The 9,901-nt window shown below is 34.7% G+C and overlaps 1 long non-coding RNA gene across 2 annotated transcripts; it reads right to left on the bottom strand.

The window, feature by feature from the left end:
* Nucleotides 1–1,565: 1,565 nt before the first annotated feature.
* On the bottom strand, nucleotides 1,566–4,988 carry LOC132609446 (uncharacterized). Of its 2 annotated transcripts, XR_009570836.1 has the most exons (5): nucleotides 4,494–4,988; nucleotides 4,127–4,244; nucleotides 3,094–3,149; nucleotides 2,917–3,013; nucleotides 1,566–1,796 (listed from the first exon to the last, which is right to left on the bottom strand). It is a non-coding gene; the product is annotated as an uncharacterized LOC132609446 (long non-coding RNA). The 2 variants fall into 2 exon arrangements; XR_009570835.1 differs by lacking the exon at nucleotides 4,494–4,988 and having other exon boundaries at nucleotides 4,127–4,482.
* Between the last annotated feature and the right edge of the window lie 4,913 nt (nucleotides 4,989–9,901).

Genomic DNA, 9,901 nt, shown 5'->3' with positions numbered 1-9,901 from the left:
CATTTATGCCTGGTTGTTGAAGCTTTGAAGGAGAATCTTTCACTCTATTTGGAGTTGTTTTCACAACAAGCTTTGTAAGCATTATGACTACATTACCTATCTTTATTTCTCATTTAATGCAAATGTCTAGCTAATCTCACTAGCTAAGGTTGTGGGACCAAATGTGTTAGTAATGTGATTGGGTTTCATATTCACTCCTCATTTGTATGTTGATGATGCATTCTATCTGCTCTTCGTACCTTAACATCTTTTGATGGTTGCAAACATCAATTGCGCCTAATCACTTTCACCTTGCTTGAGAAAGAAGGTGGAAGTTAGGAAAAGGGTTAGATAGCAAGGATCTGAGTCAATACACCTATCTAATAGCCTGAGCTAGAGATAGGATGACTAACTTGTAGCATATTGAATGTGTATAGGGTTCACATTCTAAGGCTTGAGAAAGCTTAGTAATGATATTTATTAATTTGGTCGAAGGACTTTTAATAAACTTAAGCAATCCATCGTTAATTGCATCGCAACATTCGAAGAGGTTAAATTGATACCCTCTTGCATTGCTTCCTATTGGGACTGCAACCTTAGCCCCCTCTCTCTAATAGTTTACATCTCATTACAATACCATTTAATTGTCAGAAATCAAACATCAAACCTAATATCATTATATCCCCTTACCCTCGAAGTTTAGACTAATAGTCGAGTGTTACACGTGATAAGTCTATTTCTGCACTGTATTCTCTGTGGGATTCGACCCCAACCTTGTTGGGTTCTATATTTGACAACGACCGCTTACTCCTGATAATAAAGGTGTAATTTGGGCGTATCATTTACTTAATGATTATCCAATTAATTAGTAGATTTTGGTAAGAAGTTAAAGAATAAAATGGCAAAAAAAAAAAAAAAGGAGATAAAAGATAAATAGAAATGGTGGTCATAGATTTTAGTAAAAAGCTTTATATTATATATAGACTAGAAAATTTATCCGCCAGAAAAAACTCATTAAACTAATCAAATGATCTTTTCCTAATGTTCAAGTATTTAAAATAACAAAGAATAAACTCACATAAAAACATAAATATGGACAACAGTTCCAACAATGATTGGACCATAACACCTAAATAGTGGAAGAGATTTGGTATAAAATGGAAAAAATATTAATGTCCATCCTATGTGTTAGTAATATTTGTTTGACTCATATATATAAAGTATATGAGATTTGGTATTGTCGACGGGAACTTGAAGGAATGATAATCAAGGATCATTTTCTTTTCCCTTTTTTTGGTCATATAACCTTCGACTTCATGTACAATGTACACCATACTTATTCTCAAGAATCAATTGATATTAAGACTTTTTAGAATCAATCATGATATGTTTAGATCACTAGTGAGTATATAAATTGGAGATCTAACTTACGTTGAGTCATCATATTTGACTCAGTTTTTAAAAATATTTTATCAATTTCACCATATATAAGTGAGGACTTTACCGCTTACACTTTCTAGCATTCAATTACCTATCAAAATAAAGATAATAATATTCAAGAAAAGATAAATGAAAAAACACAAGTATTGAGAAAAGAGAATACATATATGTTCTTCTTTTTCTTCATACACCACTTACACATGTAAACATTATGTAATTTTTGAATCACGTTATGTATTCTTAAGAGTAGAAACACACTCTCTACACCACAGGCATATTACAATAAAGTTTATGTAATCTTGTCGAATATATGATCGAACAATATTTGTACCATTAGCCGAGCTCTTCAATCTCGACATTTGTGAAATACTCAAGTGCTGGATATGCATATCCAAGAATTAGTCAGTAAGTTCACAAAATAAATTTGTCATCTAAGTGAAAAATGATAAGAATGAAGGAATGAATAATTGATGGTTTGCAACTTTTTTTTTAGATATGAAGTATGAGAAAAGTGCAAAAGATTGATGAGCTAGATAAATAAGAGCAATGGCTCATGAAAGATCAAGCAAAAAGATATTGCAGAACTAAAGATAACTTTTATTATAAAAATTACCAATTTAAAACTTTAGCAGTATATAAAATCTGAAACTTTTTACACATTAATTATATCAGAAGTGTACATGGTTAAAACTTATAGATGATGGTGGTTCAGCAGAACTTGCCATTTCACAATTGTATAGGCTAACAACACACAAATTTATCTACATCTAAGAGAGTCAAAGTCCAGAAAATCAAAAGTTTATATCCAAAGTACAGAATTCTCCACACAGGCTCTATGCACAAAAAGAACATCTCCAAAACCTTAATCAATCACTATACAAGAAATTCTTCTCAGACGACAAAAGTTTGACCAAAACTTTCCATAAGCTTTCTCATAACATTAACGATGAAGACCAAGAAAAGAAGCAAATTCCAAACTACAACTCAAATACCCCCAATTTCAGGTACAACCAAATCAACCCTTTAAACTCTTATCAGATATTTACAATTTGACCTCATGTATAAAGCTTGTTTTGGATTACACATTTCAAAAGTCTTCCTTTACTTGTTAAACTCCGTGTCAAGTCAAACTAAAATAATCTTTTTGGAACAGAGAGAGTAGCTTTTTCAAGAATACAAAATGCAAATCTTCAACTGAAAGATAAAAGTAAAACACGCTCATATCATCAGTCCATCACTTGCGTACGTAATTCATATGAAGTCAAATGGTACAAAAATATATTCAAACCAAACTGACACGCCTATAATCAATGATTAAATCTAAGAAATAATTAACATACACAATTTTGAAAACAAATGCAATCTTGAAGGTTTAAAGAGCTAACCAGATAGGATACCATCAGATACATGCCAAGAAAGTTCCGCATACCACGACAACAAACATGACAGTGGAAGTTGAAAAATTTCCAGCAAAAGAGTGATAGTTCATATGTTTACCTCAAAAATAGACCGTCTTAAATATGTGAACAGACTTGCATAACTATGTAGTGCAACATTGCCGGCGTTAAAACCAAAATCAGATCTGAAGCATCTCCTTCAAGTTTATTTTATAAGTAAGATGGACATCACCATTATTAAATTAAAAAAAAAAATGTCAACCATAAGAATGCTTACTTGTCAGAGTCGTTGGTTTGCCATCTCCATTTTCCTGCCTCCATCAAACTTCATAACTAATCTCAATTGAAGTAGGTAAATTAAAACCATGTTAAAGTTTGGCCTTTTTGCAATATTAGCCATAACCTCTTTTGGGCGAGTAATATAGGCAACGACGGTGCAAGTGTGACTAAATTAAGTTTAAATGGTAATTATAATAAAATTACATTTCAAAGAGCTTTGTGTTACCTGATGAGTTGTAGCTACCCTCCAAAATATACTAGGAACTATAGAACCTCCAAATCAGGGGCGTATGCATATTAGAAATTACTCTCTGAAAATATCTTAAAGGGTTCACGGGCAGTAGAAGTTAAGAAGTAGATTCAACCCATTTAAAGAGGTGCAATGATGGGGCTGCAGACATCAGAAGACACATTTTTTGGTCTGCTTAAAAGAACTAAAAATGGGAAAATAAGACAGAGTAAACAATAAAGGAAACGGTTGGTTGTAATAAAACAACTCAAATGGCAAATATTATGAGGTAGAAAATGAGAAATTCACTCATAACAAATCAGAAGAAGTATCGTAAAAAATAGGATATGGCCAATAACTGTTTTTTTTATCAATCTTTTTCATGTGCATTTCCTACTACTTTCGTTGTAGGAAATCTGTTAATTTGACAGTTACAGGTAAAATTCTTCGGTGTCGGAGAAATTGAAAATGCTTCTCCGTAAAGGTTGATGGCAGAGTATAGCAGAAACATCCGCCATAACAAAATAAAGAAGTGAAATATTGTGATCACGTCTAATATTAAAAGAAAATTCGGTATTCGATATTCGCATTGGGACTTACCAAATTCGAATTTGTGCCGGATAATTCAGTATTAGGGGTGAAATACTTGCTAACGAAAACAACTTAATACCTCTAATTCGAAGCCTCTGATTAAACTCAACGTATTCATAAAAAGTAAAAATTGAATATATACATACACATAATTAAGTGAGCACCGATGATCAGCCAAAAACAAATGGTGTAGAAATAGATGTGCAAATACCTCTATTTTTAGCAGCGGTAGAGACAGAACAGAGGCGCCTTCCTTATCCTTGTTCCCTTACAATCTCCATCAATATTCTAAAGCGCCAGAAGTAAAACACAGTGGGAAAAAGGCAGACCTGGAGGGTTTTTGTGCACCGTAAAGATGAATTTCAAAGTAAGAACGCCGTGTAGAAGAATATTTGGTAAAGGTTGTTTTTTAGCGTCGCAGCTTTTTGAAAAAATATGTGAAACTGTGTTTTATCTTGATATATATAAATCCCACACTCAAGACAAACAATGTGTAAAACAAAACTTGAGTATACCAGGACTTTTTTTTGTGAAATTATCGTATATGTGGTAAAGATTACTTTAAAGAAATTAATGACCTGCATCTGTTGAGAAAAAAACACTCTTTTCTCAAGCCGTGGTCTCTCTGTACAGCATTTTGTCGAAAGATTTATGGACGTCAAAGAAAGCAGCCCCTTTTTTTCTCATAGTTAAGTAGGGTACCATTGATGACGTAGTTCCTCTTCACTGTTATAACGGAAACACAGACAGAATTAAACAAATCAAAGGCAAGTAACTGGAACATGAAAAATATAATGGAGATGGCAATGAGGAAAGAATATAGAGGAATTCAAGATATTGGAAAAAAGTGAAGCAAGAGAACAATAGAACAAAAAAAGATAGAGAAGGAAGAACATTTCAGAGAGAGTGGAGGGAAAGAATAACGCAGAAATAATCCAGAATCGCAGAAAAGAATCAGTTTTGTAAGCAGGGGCGGATCTATGTGATATCGAGGGTGTTCACCCGAACACCCTCGACAAAAAATTAAAGTGTATATATAGGGTAAATTTTCGATGTTTATGTGCATATATTAACTTTTGAACACTCTCGGCAAAAATTTACAGTGTATATTTAGCTTCTTTTTTTTTTTTTTTTTTTTTCCGAACACCCTGAATGAAAATCCTGAATCCGTCACTGTTTGTAAGTGTTGCCAAAGTTTGTGGGGATGCAATGGGGTAAGCGGCCTGCGTATTTGAGGGGTTTTTTTTAAGGGTGGAAAGTTGTTTTTTCCCCTCAAAATTCTGTAAAGTAGATAAATATATATATATATATATATATATATATATATATTATATGATTTTGATATTTAACTTAACTTCGTTAAAAATGTTTTTGGAATGTCGAGTTCTTTTTAGAGCTTCAATAAAACCAGAAAAGAAAAAGAAAAAGAAGAAGAGCCTATAGATTGCATACGCTCTTTCATATTTTTTTGTTTTCTTTTTCTCTTTTGCTTTTTGGCTTCCAGCACTAAAGTAATGGAAATACGAAGTCAGTTTGATTTACTTTTTGCTGGAGTCCACCAAACAGATAGAAATAAACTACTCCCTCCCTCTGTTTCACTTTTACTTATCCAGTATTCAAAAAATAAATTTTCACTTTTATTTGTCATTTTTAGCATATCAAGATAAGATAATTTATTTTTTCCTATTTTACCTATATTATTAATTACTCTCTTCAAATTATTTTTAAAATCCAATAAAAATATGCACCAATTAATATGAATATATTAGTAAATTATACACTTCATTTATTATTTTTTAGATAGCGTGAAAAGTCTAAAATGGACAAGTAAAAGTGAACGGAGGGAGTACTAATAAATACTGATCCTGTCCCAATTTATATGTTAGTCTAGGATGTTTCAAAATGTTTGACTTCATCCCTAGGATAATATTACTATACAATTTTCAAGAATACAAGTTCATTTAATATTCAAATTTTTTAAAATTCTCTCCCAACTAACCTTTTACTGTGGGTTTAATATTTTCTGTTTTTTCTTCCACTACCTATACTTTTAACTCCTTGTATATTCTTTATACATCATGTTACGACTCAGTAGGTTCCTGTGATTTTAAGAAACAGTCGCTACCTCCTGGTATGTGCTGCTTTCCTAATCAAACGATAGGAGAGCACCCCTTCTCCCTAAGTTACATTGTCATTTTGCCGAGTTCATTCGACACGGTTCTCTCAAGTGCCCTAGTATACTCTACTTGTTCACTCATGTTGGTTTGGAGTACAGTTAGTTCACCGGGAGGATCACCCTCCCAATTCAAAGTTATTTCTTGAAAGTCTCAACCTTGTTGACTATGACAACAATCGCGACTATAAACAAATTCGTGACTATGACAAGGTGGTACGCTTTGCTCTCTCATGATTCCTACTCTAATCAAAAGATTAAAGGCCTCTACTGAAGATAGGTCGCCAAACTACGACTGAGAGTTTTGACTTTTGAAGCTCCGGTCGCATAGGGCGACCAGGCTAGACCGAGTCAGAAAGGCTTTGATGCCTCAAGGTTCATATTAGAGAAAGAAGAATGAGGGAATTAAAGAGGGGGAAGCCCTTGTCCCAATCGTCCAATTCGCTCTAACAGGCAAGCATGGTTCTATAGTCAAAGCAACTTCGTTACTTTCGTTTACCTATTAGATGGCAGCCGTTTCGGGGTTTCCTTAAGAACCCGTTCACTCCGCGTATATTGACTGAATGCGGAAAACTATCCACTGGCAGGTGATCGTATTTTTCATAGGATTTTTCATCACTCATGTTAATATTCTCACATATGATCTCTTTAGTTCTTGTCACCAAAATCCTTCCCCAACTAATAGAATGTTCTGCTACTGACAATTGAAAAAACAGCTTTCAAGGTCTCGCCGCTTCGGTGAGTCACTTGAGCCCTGATACATATTCAGTGTCATGTATCTAGACTAGTGATTTATTACGCTTCTTTAAAGAAAGATTGTTTCCAAGCCCGTCTCCAGGTTGTCATCACTCGATCACATCCTTTTCCACTAAGTAATTGCTTAGGGGACCATAGTGTACGATCAAAGCTATTTCCCTCTCGACTTTGGATCTTAGTACCCAAAAATTCTGTTAATACAAGTTGATCTGGGCATGTATTCAGAATTTTCTTGGGGTTGGTAAGGCGAAATGAGGTCACCCTAGCCCATTGGGTGCTCTACCTCAAACCATCGACATCATACACTCTACTGAAATAGATTTTGGGGAAAACAAACTATATCCGATCATGGTTGCCCTTTCATCCCTAGCCATAAGCCATCCTCATATTTTGCCATATACCTGGGTTCGGTCCTCCAAGGCCTGTTAGAGCTCTCTTCAACCTTCTCATGGCTAGATTAATTGGTCTCGGGTCAAGTAGGAAGAAATAAAAGATTCCACCTTTGGAAAGCGCCTACACCTATTGGTTTAAGACGCTGTTCCCATCTACTCGCTGACCTATTATGAAAAATATACGCCGTTAGAGTGAGTGTGCTATACATAAAGTAAAGGCTCTAAGCTCCGGTCCTACGACTAAGGTTTTTTTTTTACTTTTCTCTCATGATACTTGTATGATATTGGTCATTGAGAAATCCTTAGGCTTAGGGGGAAAGAGGGCGGGGGGTGGTCCCCCTTTCTCGCGTAAAAGTGATCAGAATTTGAACATGTTGTGTTTTACTAGGAAGGGTCAAACCATAAGAACAAATCTACAGAGCTATCACCTTGTTTGAACAGATCTTTTAATCTTTTTACAATTACAGTTCATTGCGCCCACTTCTTTAAAAGACAGCGGTTTGAAAGCTTACCTTATTATTACAGAAAGGTTTGGAACTCTAACCAACATTTTGAATTTTGGCGTTTTCGCCCCAAGCTAGGTTAGGAGGTCTTCAGACCGTAGCTTGAAACTGAAAAAACTAGGCTAGTGCGATCTGGCTTCGCTCTTCAAGCTCCGCCTCTTACTCAACCTCAACATCTATAAAAAAAAATCCTTTTTCTCTTTCTAAATAAGGTAAGCTTTGAAGCTATAGCTTTTTTGTTTTTCCATCATCCAATCCACACCAAATTAAATGAAACCTAGCGGAAAATAAGTGAACACTTTGCTGAGGAACAATGCTTTGTGTTTGAGCTTTCGCTCGTTGCTACTAACGGGGTCTCAGTTAATTTTCCTTCCTTTAGCTACTAAGATGTTTCAGTTCGCTAAGTTTAAAAAGTCCAAAGAGCATTGACTATCCTAAGAGCCTGGATATAATTTTCCAATCGAAGATCCATGGATCAGAGACGGTATCTCCCTATGGCTTTTCGCTTAAGAAGGCGTCCTTCCTTCTCAGTGCTCAAGCATCCATCTAATACATTCTTTTTGATTTTATACCCTATGTAGGCTTGAAAAGCTTAGGCAAGAGGTACACTGAATATCAACCCAATATCGATAGAAAAAAAGGAAAAGCAAGTACATCATTAACGACATCTATTACTAACATGAACGACCTATTTCTTGGAACAAATTCATACGCACTTTCCATTAGTTAGACTTCACACACTTTATAACTATACAGTTGAAGCATGCGATAGAAAGAGAAAAAAGTTGATTGACTATTGAGAGCAACCCCGTAAATAGACGGCTACGGATAGTTCATGTGTGCTTAAAGTTAGCTACAATGATAAGGCATGCTGATCTTGCCACCAACAAAGTTTGACTTTGACCGTGAAAAACTCCAAATAGGAACAAAGTAGTTTAGAATAGAAGGAGTGAAAACCATTTGACTGTAACGAGAGAAGCACTAAGTTGGAATTCAATAGTCTAAGCAATGATCATTTGTCTCCATAGCTACTGATGTCATCATCCTGCAAAGAGGTTGGACCAACCAAGGCTGAATACCAGTTACATTTTGTAGACGGGTTGGGACCGACCTTCTGTCCTGGTGAACAATATTACACTAATTAGGCAGGGACAATATTCAAACCTGTGATCTTCAGGTCATGATCGTGATAAGTTGACCAATTCCTCGACCTCGCTTCTTCCCCTTCTCTTTCAAACTTCGAAAATCAAGTTTCGACTTGCATGTGTTAAGCATACAGTCTGAGTAGCATAATTGGAGCTTCTTAGCGCTTAGGCCACTATCTAAAAGTATAATTTTTTGCTCTTTTTCTCTTACATAACTTAGAAGGAGGAGATAGTAAAATAAAACTTTCTATGCAACAGTTTCTTCTTCTTATTTTATGATTTCTCAAGTTATAGGAGGAGACTAAGAGAGTAGATTGATTGGTTTTTCCAATCAAGTATAGTTGATAATCCCATTTTCGAATATGAATTTGAACAGATGATAACGTCCAAATCCACTCCTCAAGTGAGAAAGTGTACACAGTTGTATGTAATATAATTTACCCAACTAAGAGTCGGGGTCAAATCCCATAGGGAACAGTATATTAGGCGATCAAGAAAGTAAGAAATTTTCACTTTCTACACTAAGACAAACACTTTTTCAATAGTTGATTTTTGATTTATAAACTAACAAAGATAAAACTAATACTAGAAAGCGGGTAAAATGATCAATGACCAACCATGAATACAAGGGGCTCTCAAGTAACGATCCAATATATTTCACGAATTTATACCTAAGAGCGAGTCTATGTTAATAGATAATGATTTCTAAAATCTCATTGAAAGTCTTCCAACAAAATCAATGAATTTCACTCTAAGCTCTTTCAAGCCTTAGAATGTGATTTTAAGCACAACCAATTGAATCTCAAGTTAAGTTTCCTATTCCTAGCTTAAGTTATTAGATGAGGTTTGAATCCCCAAATCCTTGTTAATTAATCTTCCCAACCTCAATTTTCCTCTTCCGAGTCCTAGGGTTAGAGAATCCCTTAAGAAACATTAAAGAATAAAATTAATTAAAGATAGAAAGACTCACTTCAATAGAAATAAAAATCATTCAATACATAAGCATAACAAGAGATT

This window comes from Lycium barbarum, chromosome 9 (genome assembly GCF_019175385.1).
Source record: "Lycium barbarum isolate Lr01 chromosome 9, ASM1917538v2, whole genome shotgun sequence".
In the NCBI taxonomy this organism is placed as follows: domain Eukaryota; kingdom Viridiplantae; phylum Streptophyta; class Magnoliopsida; order Solanales; family Solanaceae; genus Lycium; species Lycium barbarum.
The sequence above is the reverse complement of the archived record's forward strand: the minus strand, read 5'-3'. Positions and strand labels throughout refer to the sequence as shown.